Source organism: Danio aesculapii, chromosome 4 (genome assembly GCF_903798145.1).
Source record: "Danio aesculapii chromosome 4, fDanAes4.1, whole genome shotgun sequence".
Lineage (NCBI taxonomy): Eukaryota > Metazoa > Chordata > Actinopteri > Cypriniformes > Danionidae > Danio > Danio aesculapii.
Genome location: NC_079438.1, coordinates 22,310,963 through 22,327,193, shown reverse-complemented (window position 1 = coordinate 22,327,193; position 16,231 = coordinate 22,310,963). Strand labels below are relative to the sequence as shown.

General features: G+C 42.2%; 3 non-coding genes across 3 annotated transcripts; 2 read left to right on the top strand and 1 right to left on the bottom strand.

Annotated features, from left to right (window-relative positions):
• Nucleotides 1-1,354: 1,354 nt before the first annotated feature.
• trnas-gcu (transfer RNA serine (anticodon GCU)) lies at nucleotides 1,355-1,436 on the top strand. The gene has a single exon. It is a non-coding gene; the product is annotated as a tRNA-Ser (tRNA).
• A 359-nt stretch (nucleotides 1,437-1,795) lies between these two features.
• Nucleotides 1,796-1,936, bottom strand: LOC130224256 (U4 spliceosomal RNA). The gene has a single exon (XR_008837322.1). It is a non-coding gene; the product is annotated as a U4 spliceosomal RNA (small nuclear RNA).
• A 9,685-nt stretch (nucleotides 1,937-11,621) lies between these two features.
• trnak-uuu (transfer RNA lysine (anticodon UUU)) lies at nucleotides 11,622-11,694 on the top strand. The gene has a single exon. It is a non-coding gene; the product is annotated as a tRNA-Lys (tRNA).
• The last annotated feature ends 4,537 nt before the right edge of the window (nucleotides 11,695-16,231 follow it).

Below are 16,231 nucleotides of genomic sequence, written 5' to 3'. Positions count from 1 at the left end.
GCGGAGTCACAACGCTGAACGGCAGAGAAAAGGGTTGAGATTGGGATGTATTTATTGGGCTGTACAGGGATTGGGGTAAGGTAATGAACAATGCAAGGGCACTGAAACCATATTTTGACAGAAATCCAAGGTTTTTAGACTCAGGCATTCTGTCTAGTTTCTCTCCAACAAAACCAGAAGAAACATGTTGCAGTTAATGTTGAACCATGAAGCCTGGTTTATACTTCAGCGTGATCCACAGCGCAAGCCTTGCGCGTAGCCGTGCACTTATACTTCTGCGCACTGTTTCTGTTGCTCTGCAATACACTTCCGAAATGCTAGCTGGCAGTAGGTGTTTATGTTTCTCTGTGTTGAGTTTCTTCGCTGGTGTTTTGTTTTTTTCTGAATGCTTCCTTAATGTGCAAGTGGCTCAAATTCACTCATTTTGAGACAGGAACCAGTGGACGTGCAACAATTTTAATTAAAAGGTAAACACAAAGCAACAGTCTCCATCCGGAGCTCCTCCATGGGACTCCACACTTGTAAACACCCGCTGCTTCACGCTCGTGCGGCTCTCACCTCCGCCCACACTCGTCAGCGCTACCAAGTCGACCAATCTCAGAGCTACGCGTACGCATTACATTTTTTGAGAGGTGCGCGTCAATGTCGCTGACGGCCACAGCAAGGTGCTATGCAACCACGTGTAGGCTGCGCCGTGGCATACGCGTGAGCTTGACGCCGAGGTATAAATCAGCCTTAACTCTGGGGCACTGATCAGAGCTACTGATAAAGCTCCTTATGACAACCTTTATCTTCTTCTTTTCTGTAAGAACATCCATTCGAGTCCCAAAAGTTAATCCTTTCTCTAGCACAATGCTGTGCTTACACGTGACGAGGTGGCCGAGTGCTTAGGTTAGTATGTTGTACTCTGCAAGTTCTGGTTTAAATCCCATCCTCATAGTTTCACTGTTTTGAGAGAGGCAACTACTTCTGTCTAAGGTTTCCTACTTGCACCTCTCAGCGTCTTAAAGGATGTTTATGGCAAAATTGTATGTAATATTTAGCGAAAATAGCTGCAAAAACATACGTATATGCCATAGTCCAGCCTCCATTAGGAGAGCACCTATGTGCACAGCGAGGTGGTTGAGTGGTTAAAGCGATGGACTGCTAATCCGTTGTGCTTTGCATGTGTGAGTCGAATTCCAGCCTGGTCGTTCGTTTAAGAGAGCCCGGTGTTTACGCGGAGGGTAATCTTCGTGCTTTGAAGCATGTTATGGCAAAATTGAGTGTCATCTTACCGAAAATAGTTGCAAAAACATACACGTACACATATGTGCCACAGTCCAGCCTCCATCAGTAAAGTGGAAACGTATGTGACGAGGTGGCCGAGTGGTTAAGGCGATGGACTGCTAATCCATTGTGCTCTGCACGCGTGGGTTCGAATCCCATCCTTGTCGCTCAAATGCTCTAGTTTTTGAGAGAGCCCGGTGCTTCCGTGGAAGGTGTTTTACTCGCACCCTCTTAGCGTTTTGAAGGATGTTATGGTATAAATTAATCCAGCCTCCGGCAGGGATGGACCGCTAATCCACTGTGCTCCGCCTGTGTGGGTTCAAATCCTTTTCTCATCGTTCAATTGCTTTAGCATTTTAGAGAGCCTGGTGTTTCCATGGAAGATTTCTTACACGCACTCTGCTTGCATTCTGAAGAATGTTATGGTACAGGTTAATCCAGCCTGCTGCATGTTTAGGAGCTACACGAAAGTTGCAACATGTTAAAGAAACAGAAGCACAGCTATCCTTTTCAACAGAACATTAAGCCTACTAAGAGGCTGACAAAAATTGCCAGAGCTGACTGTATTTCAAGTCATCTCAGCGAGGTATTGGGTAAAGTTTTCAACCAGCAATGATCACCCCTCGGATAGACCTCATAGGCTACGGTATTGCCTCTGCGAAAGAATAGCTATAACAGCTACGAACTCTTCTGTGTACCAATCTGGACATGCAACGACAAGGTGGCATCAAACTTTAAACTGCCAGCAATCAGCCCTCTGGCACCAATGAGTGCATGCTGTGTCAGCAGAACAGGGTATTGATTTGTCCATTTTATGAGAAGATTCAACTATGGCTTTACTACAAAGCACCACCCTCTCTATGGTATTTTTTGTTCAAAACTTTCCTCTTGTACATTTGAGTGGGATCAGGAGGATGTGAAAGAACTTAAGGCAGCCAAAAGAGGGGAGTGGAAGAGTAGCCATGAAGGACAGACTCCTACTGACTCCTACTGCCCAGGTGAACTCACAAAGCATTGTAGGCGGCGAACACCAAGACTGAGGAGATTCGGGTCATGATTTCAGGGCTGCTGGAGTCAGTGTGGGAGCTTACTGACACCACAGGTCTTCATCTGGTTAACCCTGACAGCATGGACCATGTCTGGGAGACACAACAAAAACACTTGGAGGGCATCCAGGACCCTCCCCATGTGGAGTCATACACAAAGACAGGGACAATCCAGAAGGGTGGTAAAGTCCTAAATGTGCTTAGATGTGGCAGGGGGTCATCCTCACTGAAAAGTTTTAACCGCCATCTTTGTGCCTATATTCATTTATATTTACATTTAGTCATTTAGCATACGCTTTTATCCAAAGCGACTTACAAATGAGGACAAGGAAGCAATTTACACAACTATAAGAGCAGCAGTGAACAAGTGCTATAGACAAGTTTCAGGTGTGTAAAGTCTAAGAAGCTAAGCATTAGTAATTTTTTTTTTTTTTTTTTTTTTTGAGAGAGAGAGAGAGAGAGAGAGTACAGTTAGTGGTATAGCCAGAGAGGCAGTTGCAGATTAGGAAGGAAAGACTAAACAGTTGCGTTTTTAGTCGTTTCTTGAAGACAGCAAGTGACTCTGCTGTTCTGATGTAGTTAGGGAGTTCATTCCACCAATGGGCAGATTGAATGTGAGAGTTCAGGAAAGTGATTTCTTCCCTTTTCGGGATGGAACAACGAGGCGACGTTCAAGTTTCTGGAGGGCACATACATCTGCAGAAGTGAGAGCAGATATGAAGGAGCAAAGCCAGAGGTCGCTTTGTAAGCAAACATCAGAGCTTTGAATTTGATGCGAGCAGCAACTGGCAGCCAGTGCAAACGGGTGAGTAGCGGAGTGACATGTGCTCTTTTGGGTTCATCAAAGACCACTCGTGCTGCTGCGTTCTGAAGCAGCTGAAGAGGTTTGATAGAATTAGCTGGTAGCCCGGCTAGCAGAGAGTTGCAATAGTCCAGTTTGGAGAGAACAAGAGCTTGAACAATGAGTTGAGCTGTATGTTCAGATAGGAAGGGTCGGACCTTTCTGATGTTATAGAGTGCGAATCTGCAAGATCGAGCAGTTCTAGAAATGTGGTCAGAGAAGTTCAGTTGGTCATCAATCATTACTCCAAGGCTTTTTACCATTTTGGATGCAGTGATGGTTGCCCCATCCATCTGGATTGAAAAGTTATGGTGAAAAGTCGGGTTGGCAGAAAGTATTTCCGTTTTCGTGAGGTTAAGCTGAAGATGATGATCTTTCATCCAGTGTGAAATGTCTGACAGGCAGGCTGAAATGCGAGCTGGAACCGAGGGATCATCAGGGTGAAAAGAGAGGTATAGCTGGGTATCATCAGCATAGCAGTGGTAGGAAAATCCATGTTTCTGGATGACTGTTCCTAAAGATAGAGAAGAGAAGTAGCCCAAGAACAGAGCCCTGAGGTACCCCAGTGTTTAGATGCTGTAGGTTGGACACCTCTCCCCTCCACGACACCCTGAATGACCTGTCCGAGAGGTAAGAACTGAACCATTGAATAACAGTGCCTGCGACGCCCAGTGACTCAAGCGTAGATAGCAGGATCTGGTGGTTTACAGTGTCAAAAGCAGCTGATAAATCCAGCAAGATGAGGACAGATGATTTAGAGTCTGCTTTAGCCAGTCTGAGATCCTCCACGACCGAGAGCAGGGCAGTCTCAGTTGAGTGGCCTTTCTTAAAGCCAGATTGCTTGTTGTCCATGAGGTTGTTTTGAGTAAGAAAGTCCAGGACTTGATTGAACACTACTTTCTCCAAAATCTTGGCCATGAATGGAAGCAGGGATACCGGTCGGTAGTTTTCAAGTAGCGTTTGATCCAGGTTGGGTTTCTTTAGCAGTGGGGTTACCCTAGCCTGCTTAAATGAAGTAGGGAATAGACCAGAGTCAAGAGATGTGTTAATTATGTGAGTCAGTGTTGGTATGACTGGAGGAGAAATGGCTTGCAAGAGATGAGAGGGAATGGGATCAAGCGGACAGGTGGTTGCATGGCTTGATAGCACGAGATTGGACACCTCAGACTCAGAGAGCTGGGAAAAAGAGGTGAGTGTGTGTGGTGTTGGTGGTGTATCTTGCGTGTTTGTTGTAGGTGCAGCAAATTGAGCACTGATTTTTGCAGTTTTGGTGCAAAAGAATGTAGCAAAGTCATCAGTAGTGAGTGTGGAGGATGCTGGTAAAGGAGGAGGATAGAGGAGGGAGGAAAATGTTTTAAAAAGTAAGTGAGGATTGGTGGCACTGTTGACTTTCTGACGGAAGTATGTCTGCTTTGCAGAAGTAACCTCAGCCGAGAAAGAAGACAGAATAGTTTGGTATGTTATGAGCTGTTCAGGATTTTTAGTTTTTCGCCAAATTCTCTCAGCAGCCCGAAGTTTTGAGCGATGCTCAAGGAGAACATCAGAGAGCCAGGGTGCAGGAGGACTGGCCCGGGCTGGCCTGGATGTAAGAGGGCATAGTCTGTCTAGACATGATGTTAGCATGGAGCAGAGTGTATCAGTGGCACAAGTGCAGAGAGTTTGCAAGATGGAGGAAGAGAGTTAGAAACAATGGTGGATAGTCTATTGGGTGAGAGAGAGCGTAGGTTTCTGTGAAAGGCAACTAGAGTTGGAGTGTGTGGCAGCTCAGGAGTAATGTGGATGTTGAGAGAGAGAAGGAAATGATCCGATGTTTGTAGTGGAGTTACTAGTGTTTGCTCAGCGAGGCAATGTTGAGTGTAAATAAGGTCTAGCTGATTACCTGATTTGTGAGTAGCAGAAGTAGGTGCTCTTTTGAGGTCAAAAGATGCAAGCAGAGTCTGGAAGTCAGCAGCTTGAGGTCTTTCAATGTGGATGTTGAAGTCACCTAGCACCAACAAGGGAGTGTCATAATCAGAAAAAGATGAGAGAAGAACATCCAGTTCATCTAAGAAGTGCCCTAATGTACCCGGGGGGCGGTAGATGACAACCACATTTATGCGGAAGGGGTGGATAATGGTGACTGCATGGAATTCAAAAGAGCTTATTTTTGGTAGGGACGGTCTCTGAGTGAATTTCCATTCTTTGGAAATCAGTAGTCCAGTCCCACCCCCTCTCCCTGTCTGACGAGGAGTGTGGGAAAGAGAGAAATTAGTAGAAAGAGCTACATGTGTAGCAGTGTCCTCCGGTCTCAACCAGGTCTCAGTTAGAGCCATGAGATTAAAGTCAGAATGAGTGGCTATGGAGGTAATAAAATCTGCTTTGATAACAGCAGATTGACAATTCCAGAGGCCCACAGGGAGAGAGAGTTGTGAAATAGAAGATACATGAATTGATCGAAGGTTGTGAGGGTTGCGCCTGCAGCGTACCTCCCGTGCATTGCGAGTGTTAGTAACAACAGGAATTAGTAAACACATAATAAAGTGCAAGGAAAACAATAATGAGTGCAGAGATAACGTAAAATAATAAAGTAAAAAGTACTCAAGTGTCTTTGCTCAGTGGAGTCGCGCAGGTAGAGTCGATGGTCTTTACTCTCGTCGGTCTTAGTCGCGCAGGTAGAGTCGATGGTCTTTACTCTCGTCGGTCTTAGTCGCGCAGGTAGAGTCAATGGTCTTTACTCTCGTCAGTCTTAGTCGCGCAGGTAGAGTCGATGGTCTTTACTCTCGTCGGTCTTCACACGAGGCGGGCTTCACACGAGGCTGCCGCGACCGCTGCCACGGTGAGACTAGTCACTTATATACACCCCCGAGTGCTTTGCTGATTGAGCTCAGCTGGACACGCCTCGAGAGTAAAAACACCCGAAACTGCAGCGGCGCGAAAAAACCTCCGCACACAAGCTCTTACAGTAACAAAGGAAACAGTGGCTAAAACTTGCTAGTACTAAACACAGATAGCTGAAAACAATTTTAAATGTCCAACAACCAATACACAACCAGCTGAAAACAAGTCTAAGTGTTCTCGAACCAAACACAGCAACTGAAAACAGGTCTAAATGTACTTACTCGGTGTTGCTCTCGATACTAAAGTGCTTCTTCTGGTAAATTTTGAGTGTTCGATTGCAAAATGTTCTGTATATTTTTAAGCTTATAAGCAAATAAGTAAACTGCTGCTATTGTTTAAGCATTATAGTCGCACCCTGGCCACTAACTGGATTTGGCTTCTTTTCATTAAATTTATTGATTTAAGTTGTTATCATGGAATTTACAACCATAGTTGTCTCTGTATTTTATGTTACTGTTCTATTACTGTCATAAAATTGTAGTTTTCTCAGTTTAAAGTAACTGTTACCTGATTTTTTTAATTCCTAGGATGGAGATGCAATGCCATGTACACACAAATGTACATGTTAGAGGGGGCCTTGAGATGGAACATGAGCCGGAGAAAAGAAGCTGTGTCTGTGGCGGGGACCTCAAACATCAGGACATTTGATGTGTGCTTAATGTCTTATTTAAATAGCATAAGCCAACGAGTCCTTGGTAGGGCTTTGATGCCAGAATTCACCCCTCCAGGAAAACCCACTGGTAAGAGTATGTCTCAGGACAAAGCATTGGATTATTGCTCTCTCTGTCTCCTGTGTTAAAAATGTGTTAAACCTATTGCAGGTGAGCGCATTGCAGTGGAGTACTTGTTGGTTCAGTCCAATAGAGGAGACCAGTTGATTCCACAACAAAATGACATGCCTGAAATTCCTGCAGAGAAGCCTGAAGATGACACAACTGTGTGCCATGCATGTTTGGATTCATGTTTGGATGCCATTGACCAGTCCCCCACCAAGTATTCCCTTACGAACAAGAAAAAGGTCTTGGAGAGCTTCACGGAAGCGCAGTGGCTCAGCCCCTGATCAACAAGCAGCTGAGAGGCAAGTTAAATGTAACATTTGACATTAGTCTTTTAATGCTGCCTATGTAATAAAAGTGCACAGTTTTTTCACAACAGCTTTACACAGAACTGTTACTGCTTACAGTACCTTATTGCTGTAATATTAATCACCTATTGATTTTTGATTCTCACTGGGGAGTTGAGACATTGCAAATTTAGTTTTAACAGAATTATGAACATCATTAACAGTAATGTATAACAGATGGCTGATGCTATCTGAAGCCAGCTCTTCTTTTTTGTCTTTTAAATTACACGGCAAACTGCATGCTTTATATTTCTTTAAGTAATTTCCTGACATTTTTTATATAGTTTTTTCCTCATTGCTTTGTAGTATATACTTAACTATTCTGTACACTTGCATAAAGAGTAGTTGTGCTCTCTTCAAACTTAATGCTTTGTTTTTCTTTTTCTCCCAGGCTTCTGGACCAACAAAAAAGAACTGAACGAGACACACTGCTTCAAGGACTAGAGCTTCCCCAGCAGGTGGGTTTGGTTAATGAGCCACTGCTGATACCTAAGGTGCCCCCAACTGCACCTGTTGAACATGGACATGTTCCAATTCAGTTCTATGAGCCTGAAAATGAGGAGGGTGAGGCAGTTATTCGCCAACGAAACTATTCAAGAACTGGAACTGCAGCAGCTTCCATTACACCCATAGACACTGGGCAAGGAGGAGCATCTCCATCTGGCACACATTTTTTCTAGCCTGGGGCTTAGCACTTTCCTGGTTGGCATTCCAAGCAAGGACATTCAGATTGTTCTTTTCCATCATATCCACCATCAGCTCCACCGCCTCCGGGATGGTCTCAGCCATCAGCTTCAGTTCTACCACCCCCTAAAGGATGGTCTCAGCCGCCACCTTCAGCTCCACCTCCGCCTCAGGGTTGGTCTCAGCCATCAGCTTTATCAGCTCTACCACCGCCTCAAGGATGGTCATTTCCAGCAGGACAAGAGACATCAGCTCCACCAGCTCCATCACCATCGTCTCCACAATGGTCTTCTTTTCCTCCACGGGATGGTCTCACCTTCCAGCAGGCCAACAGCCATCAGTTCCACCACGCCTCTGAATCGTCAGCGTGCTTGGAAAAAAGGGAGTCACCAAAGAAGTGTCACACAAAAGAACATTATCATTATCATTGTAAAACATGTGGCCACCCAAAAAGCAAACACGCCATTCCCAGGTTAAAGGAAAGTGGTACTGTCCAGCATCTGGCCAGACAATTGGAAAGACTCTCTTTAGACTCCATGGAAAGACTATTTTTAGACTTGTTTGGACTTTCATACATACATTATCTTTTAAGTTGGAGCATTTAAACTGCATTATGTAAATTAGAATTTAAAGGAAAGCTCTTAAAGATGTTTAAATAAACAACAACAACAAAAAATTGTTAAATTAAGATGTATTTGTGGTTATTGTTATTATAATGTACTTTAAATTTGCAATATATATATATAATTTTACTTGTATATCTTTAAAAAATAATGTTTTTATTTTCATTTTTACTGTTGTTGTGTAGTTATTTATAGTTATAGTAAATAATAATAATATTAATAGTGTTATAGTTTCTTAAGTTTTTATTTTTGTCTTATTAAAATTAAAATTTGTTTTATTATTAGGTAAACATTTAAAAAATGCATTACCAAATTAATATGAATAGTAGTATATTGATTAAAGTTTCAATTATTAAAGTTATAATAATTATTATTATTATGTAATTATTTAATTTGTTTACATTATTAAAGGTCATGTTTAATTCATTTATTTTAATTATATATTTTATTCAAATTCTGTTTTTACTATTATACTTTTTATATATATATATCATATTTTAGATTAATAATATAAATGTTATTATAATATATATCATAACTTTGTATGTTTTATTTTAAACTGTTATGTTAAAATGTTTTAATTTAAGCTTATTTGCGAAGAGGTAAATTAAGTAATAATAGATTAAAAAAATTTTGTTAGTTAAAATAAGGGAAAATGTGAAAAAACAATTCACATTTTTTCTTTGTTGTTGTTTTATCATTTTTTACATTTCCCTCTATTTTTTTCCTCACCCCACCCCCTTCCCCCTGTTTTTCTCTCATTTTTTTCTTTTTCCCCCACCTTAGCAGTCCATTTCGACCTGTCCTTGTCCGAGTGGTTAAGGCAACGGATTAGAAATCCATTTGGGTCTCCTTGCGCAGGTCATCAATTGTTTGCAATTCCAGTGTTTCTTGGGAAAACCATTGTGCTGGTAGGAGGAAAAAAACAAGTGTGTGCTCACTGAACAGAAAGGGGCATATCATAGGGAGGAACATACCACATAGGGGCCACAGCGGCTGTCTGGCAATTCGCCGTGATTGGATTGTGGTTAGTACTCTGCATTGTGGCCGCAGCAACCCTGCTTCGAATCCGGGTCACGGCAGGCTTCCTTATGGTGACATTGGCATTACGCCCCCCTCTTGCCACCTGTTTTGTACAGCCCACTTTTTAGTGCACGCTGCAACTCTGACACGTCACAAGCACTTAAATCTAAGCTAACGCCCCAGTGATCCCGGATAACTCAGTCAGTAGAGCGTCAGACTTTTCATCTGACGTTCCTTTGTTCAAGTCCCTGTTTGGGCGTGTAAGCCAACTTTTGTAGAGCGTGGAGGATTCGGACTTATACCTTCCTATCCATCTCAGCATGAATCAATGTTTATCCTTTCCTCACCATCTTGTTTCTCATTATTTTTATATAATTATTTGATTGCTTGAATGAGTAATTAACTTTGAATTGATTTTAATTAATGAATAAGTTAACACATTGCTTCATATAAGAATGTTCAGTGCGTTTGCCTGTCTCTATAACTTTTCAGGAGCCACCAAACTAGGTCAGAGGTCACGAAGACCTTGAATGGAGTTGAGGGCTGAGGACTGGAAGCAACTGTCTCCATTGTTATTTCTAAGAGTTAATACTATCTAAAATGTCTTAAGGAATCTTGCTGTTTTTACGGTTAATTCTTTTAACGTGATTCTACTTTTTATTCAAGATAGACTTTGTGTAGTAAGGATATAACTGCCTGAATGTAGATTATACCGGTTTTTAACCAGTTTTGATAAAGACAGCGGAGACTACACTCAGCCTAGGATAAGAAACAGATTATACTTTAAGTGTGTGTGTTCTATTTGATTGTGGATCCGTTTCACAGGTCTGGAGTCGGCTCTAAATGTCTGACGTTTATGCTTGAGATACTGTTCAGAATTGTACGCACGCACCCCACGTGGACATTTTCCTAGTCTATCTGTGTTTTATCCAATCAGGTTAGAACACCTATATGCGTGACGCAGTTAATGACCTTATGTGAGAGTATAATTGTTATTGATTTGTGATTGTAAGCAGAGCGGCCCAGGAACTCATGGCGAGTGTTGAAGCTGACTTCTGCTGATGTAACTGCAAACTATCTTCAGTAAACTTTATTCATTTATTTAAATCTCTGACTCTGGCTCTTCTTCGTCTGACAGACTGGTCATTCTTTGGGTTAAACTGCATACCATCCCTACAAGCGACATCTATTGCTGGTGAGCTATTGCTTGCGCTACATGTCATCGGGCAGCACGACCAATGCGCCAGGCAAGAGCACAATGGAAAGGTCAAGCTTCGTAGTCGTGGCCGAGTGGTTAAGGCGATGGACTAGAAATACATTGGGGTCTCCCTGTGCAGGTTCGAATCCTGCTGACTACGTCCAGGCTGCATGCAGGATTTAGTTTGCAACTTTTCTTCATTGTTTGCAACCCCAGTGTTTCTTGGGAAAAGGGATGTGCTTGTAGGGAAAAGCAACAAAAATAAAACCGCAGCGTGTGCCAACTGACTGCCCTTGGGGCCCTCCATTTTCAAAGACGTATGACAGAGAGTGAGGCTCCAGTGGCTGTCCCGTAGCTCGCCGTGATCGTATAGTGGTTAGTACTCTGCGTTGTGGCTGCAGCAACCCCAGTTCAAATCCAGGTCACGGCAGGCTTTTCAAGGTGGCATTGGCGTTGCACTGTGTGATGCCATCCGTAATCTCCAGCCTCCTTTTAGTGCAGGCTGTGCTAATGGCACGTCCTGAATGTTTACGTTTCCTAAAGTGTGGAAGACTAGGGATTCGATATGAGCAACGGGACCTTTGATGCCAGCATGCTGTGTAGGTAAGCATTGATCAAGTCACGCTTCTAAGGCATGGAAGGAATCGTTTCAATGGTTAAGTCTCCATTTATTGCCACAACAACAGAAAGACCTTCTGCAGTTGTCATTGATCTTTTTAATGTGTCCCACATGACATGGAGTCCAAACTACTGTGTTTTACTGACGTCTACACCTACAACAACCATAAACCCAACCTCACATTAACCTGTTGTGTTTTAGCAACATCTACACCAACCTCAAGTCTAAACCCCACCTCACGGTAAACTTTTGTGTACAGTAAAGGTCTGCGCCGACCACAACCCTAAACCTTGCCTACTTGCCAGGCACTACCATGGAGCCCAGGTAGCTCAGTCGGTAGAGCATCAGACTTTTAATCTGAGGATCCAGGGTTCAATTCCCTGCTCGGGCGTGTAAGGCTCTTCTTGTGGGGCCACAGCTTTTGCCAGTGAGCTATCGCTTGCTGAAAGTTTCATCTGGATGCACAACACGTGTACTAGGCATGAGGACATGGAGAGCACAGGCAGTCTTGTAGTTGCGGTCGAGTGGTTAAGGTGGTGCATTAGAAATCCATTGGGGTCTTCTTGCGCTGATTCGAGTCCTGCAGACCACGTGATCGTCCTCTTCCTTTTTAAACTTGCAACAGTCATCAAATGTTTGCAATTCCAGCGTTACTTGGGAAAAGCGTCGGGCTGGCAGGAGGAGAAAAACAACAGCGTGCGCTCACTGAACCGAAAGGGGCAAATCAGAGGGAGGAACATGCCACACAGGGGCCACAACGGCTGTCCGGTAACTCGCCGTGATGGGATTGTGGTTAGTACTCTGCATTGTGGCCGCGGCAACCCCGCTTCGAATCCAGGTCACAGCAGGATTCCTTACGGTGACATTGGCATCACGCCACCCTCTTGCCACATGTTTTGTACAGCCCACTTTTTAGTGCACGCTGCAACTCTGACACGTTACAAGCGCTTAAATCTAAGCTAATGCCCCAGTGATCCCGGATAGCTCAGTCGGTAGTGTCAGACTTTTCATCTGACATTCCTGGGTTCAAGTCCCTGTTTGGGCGTGTAAGCCAACTTTTGTAGAGCGTGGAGGATTTGGACTTATACCTTCCTATCCATCTCAGCATGAATCAACGTTTATCCTTTCCTCACCATCTTGTTTCTCATTATTTTTATATAATTATTTGATTATTTGAATGAGCAATTAACTTTGAATTGATTTTAATTAATGAATAAGTTAACACATTGCTTAATATAAGAACGTTCAGTGCGTTTGCCTGTCTCTTTATAACTTTTTCAGGAGCCACCAAACTAGGTCAGAGGTCACGGAGACCTTGAGTGGAACTGAGGGCTGAGGACCGGAAGCAACTGTCTCCATTGTTATTTCTAAGAGTTAATACTATATAAAAATGTCTTAAGAGATTTTGCTGTTTTTACGGTTAATTCTTTTAAGGTGATTCTACTTTTATTCAAGATAGACTTTGTGTAGTAAGAATATAACTGCCTGAATGTAGATTATACAGGTTTTTAACCAGTTTTGATAAAGAGGGCTGAGAGTACATTCAGCCTTTGGTAAGAAACAGATAATACTTTAAGTTTGTGTGTTCTATTTGATTGTGGATCCATTTTACATGTCTGGAGCAAGGTTACAATAGTTTGGGATTTTTCATTAGTTTTAGTCTCTATTTCATTTTGACTTTTTGTTTTCAAATGTAGTTAGTTTTAATTCGTTTTAGAGGGAGATTTACTAGTTTTTATTAGTTTCTATATTTTGAAATGACTTAGTTTAATTTAGTTTTTATTAGTTTCAGTATTAGTTTTTTTTATTTATTATTTTTTAATGAGGACATTTGTTAGGTGCAAGATTTAAAATCAACAGAATAAATATTGTGTAATAAAAACTCAGCCATACATTTTTTGATACCTGTATTCAGAGGACAGATGAACACTATCATCTACCACTACCATCTACCCATCCTCAAATTCAAATACAACAGCCCACAAGACAGCAGCCTTAAGTACAATATGTGTGCAGGGCTGATTCTGATGTTAGATACACAGTAGTGATGGGAAGTTCAGATATTTATAGCGGATGTTAGGACTCAACATTATGAAGTCATCAATAGTAATTTCAGTCAATTAAAACATCACCATGATCTGAAAAATGTCTTACAGTAAAGTTTTGCAACCCAACTGAAGCATGATTCACCTATTTAAACTCCATTACGCAGTTGTTGAAGTTTAGTTCTGTCACAGCAGGCTGTTTGTACTGTTTATGCTCGGTTCACTGAATCACGCATGCGCAGTTTTATCGGTTAACCGCTTCTCAAATTTGATCTTGGTGTAACGTCACTGTTCTAATAACTTAATAAGAGTATATATTGAATTATTTTGAGTTAGAGGGGGTATTAGGTTTGTTAAAAAGTAAGTAGTTTGTGGATGAGTGCTTACTGGAGACGCGAATCGTTTCAAATGATTCAGTTCGATTAGGTGAACTAGTTCAACCGGTTCTCTAAGAAGATCTGGTTAAAAGATTCATACAGAGCTAAAACCCATTATTGGGCACAAACATGTTAAAGTAATAAATTCTAATCTCTGTATCTAATACTAGTCTCTGTATTTAATGCTATCACCGTGCTGCTCTGATGTCCACTCGTTTTTGTCGCGGGAGCAACAGCGAGGATGACTGGAGGAGAACCAGCTCATTCTGGCCAATGGCAGCAGGACTACAGACTCTGAGGTGCCGTACGGGTCAAACACCTGCAGCGTGGAGTAAATAGATTTACTTCTAAAAGGCTTACAGTAAGATTATGTATTAAATACATTTACAAATACGAAAACGAAGGAGGATTTTGCTATAATTTTAGTTTTAGTTAGTTTTGTATGTACACAACACAGTTTCAGTTAGTTCTAGTTTTTTAAAAACTCTCGTTTTTATTTTTATTTCAGTTAACGACAATTATTTAACATTTTAGTTTTCGTTTTTTCCTTCGTTTTCGTTAACTATAATAACCTTGGTCTGGAGTCAGCTCTAAATAGTCTAGTGGATGTCTGACGTTTATGCTTAAGATATTGTTCAGAATTGTACGCATGCACCCACGTGGAAATTTTCCTAGTCTATCTGTGTTTTAACATCAGGTTAGAACACATATATGTGTGACGCAGTTAATGACGTTATGTGAGAGTATAATTGTTATTGATTTGTGAATGTAAGCAGAGCGGCCTAGGAACTAATTTTCCAGTGTTGAAGCTGGCTTCTGCTGATGAAACTGCAAACGATCTTCAGTAAACTTTATATATTTGAATTTCTGACTCCAGCTCTTCTTCATCTGACAGACTGGTCATTCTTTGGGTTAAACTGTATACCATCCATACATCAGAAATTCAATTGTTGATTTTAACAACTAAATTGCTGCTAGTAAAAATTGGTTTGTCCTCCACACACTTCCCCTCCACTCTTACATTCTCTCTTCCCTCACACACAATTCTCCCTTCTTGATGTAAATAGTGGAGCAGAAACACTTTAACATCCTGCCTAGGTGAGATCTGTCCTGTCCCCACCAGCTCAATGCACCCTACTCCCTCTAACCCCTGGCTGTCGGATGGTCTAAGAGAATGGTTAGTGATAGGGCATGTTCTGAGATAACATCGAACAGAACCCAGGGCAACAGAGAGAACATGGCACAAAACAAAAAGCCTCCACTGAACTTAGCAGGTACCAAACCCAGCTGGCATCTTTAGCCTCCTAACTCTATTCGGCCAAAACCACATACTACCATAACACAATTAAGACCACTTCAGACATCCACAAACTATTCAGGACATTTAATACCCTGCTTTGTCCTCCTCAACCAACTCCTTATCAGCTGTTGATTTAGTTCCTTTTATACACAAAAAAACACTCAAATTAGCAGTCTTTTTCCCACTAAATCCAGCCTAAATCTCCATCAAACAACACCCTCTGATAAAAAATTCACTCTCTTCCTTCACACTGGCACATTCCCAAACACTTTTAAGCAGGTGTAACGGAGGCCAGCTAGTGAAGTGCTGTGCAGGTAAACCTCACTCCTCTGCCCTCTAAAGGTACTCTGGCGACAGACGCTGGGGGCCATGGTCTTTAGCCTCCTTGTTAAAGCAACTGCCATGTGGACAGTCGCCAGTTTGATCCCAGCTCAGAGCGGGTTGGGTGGTGTAGGGCCAGCGGGGTTACACGGGCCTGGGTAACTTCACTGTTTAAAAACACATCACTCAACACCTCATTGGATAAAAAAATACAGACCAGTCTCTCTCTTGTTCTATTTATTACCAAAACACTACAAAGGGCTGTTTTCAACTAAGTTTCCAAATTTTTAACTCGCATCAAACTGCCTAAAGGATATTGGCTTAGAAAAAACATCACCAACTGCTTACTAATCTGCTTACATCACCTTCCCTGCAACTCCACACATTCAACACAATTTCTCAATCCAGCTGGGATCATCCACCATTACCCCATGTAGTTCGGTAAATAATCTTAGGGTGATTCTGGATGATCAGTTGTCCTTCAAAGAGGACATTGCTAACACAGCTCCTTCATGCAGATCTGCACTTTTCAACATCAGAAAAAACAGGCCCTTCCTAACAGATCATGCTGCACAACGTTTAGTGCAAACTCTTGTCATTTCAAGGCTGGACTCCTAAAGTGCTCTTCTAGTTGGACTCCCATCTTGCACCCTTAATCTTCTACAGATTCTCCAGAATGCTGCAGCTCATCTGGTCTTCAAAAATGCTCTCGGACACTGCATCGCCACGCAATCGGATCGCAAAGAACTTTCCATGCAACACCGAAACTGCAAAAAAACTTCTGCAAATTGACTCGCAACAGAGTCTGTCACCCTGGTAACCCAGGATAACTTCCACTCACAAGCGAGTCAATCCCAAGGATGTCACTGAAGCAGAATGACCAAC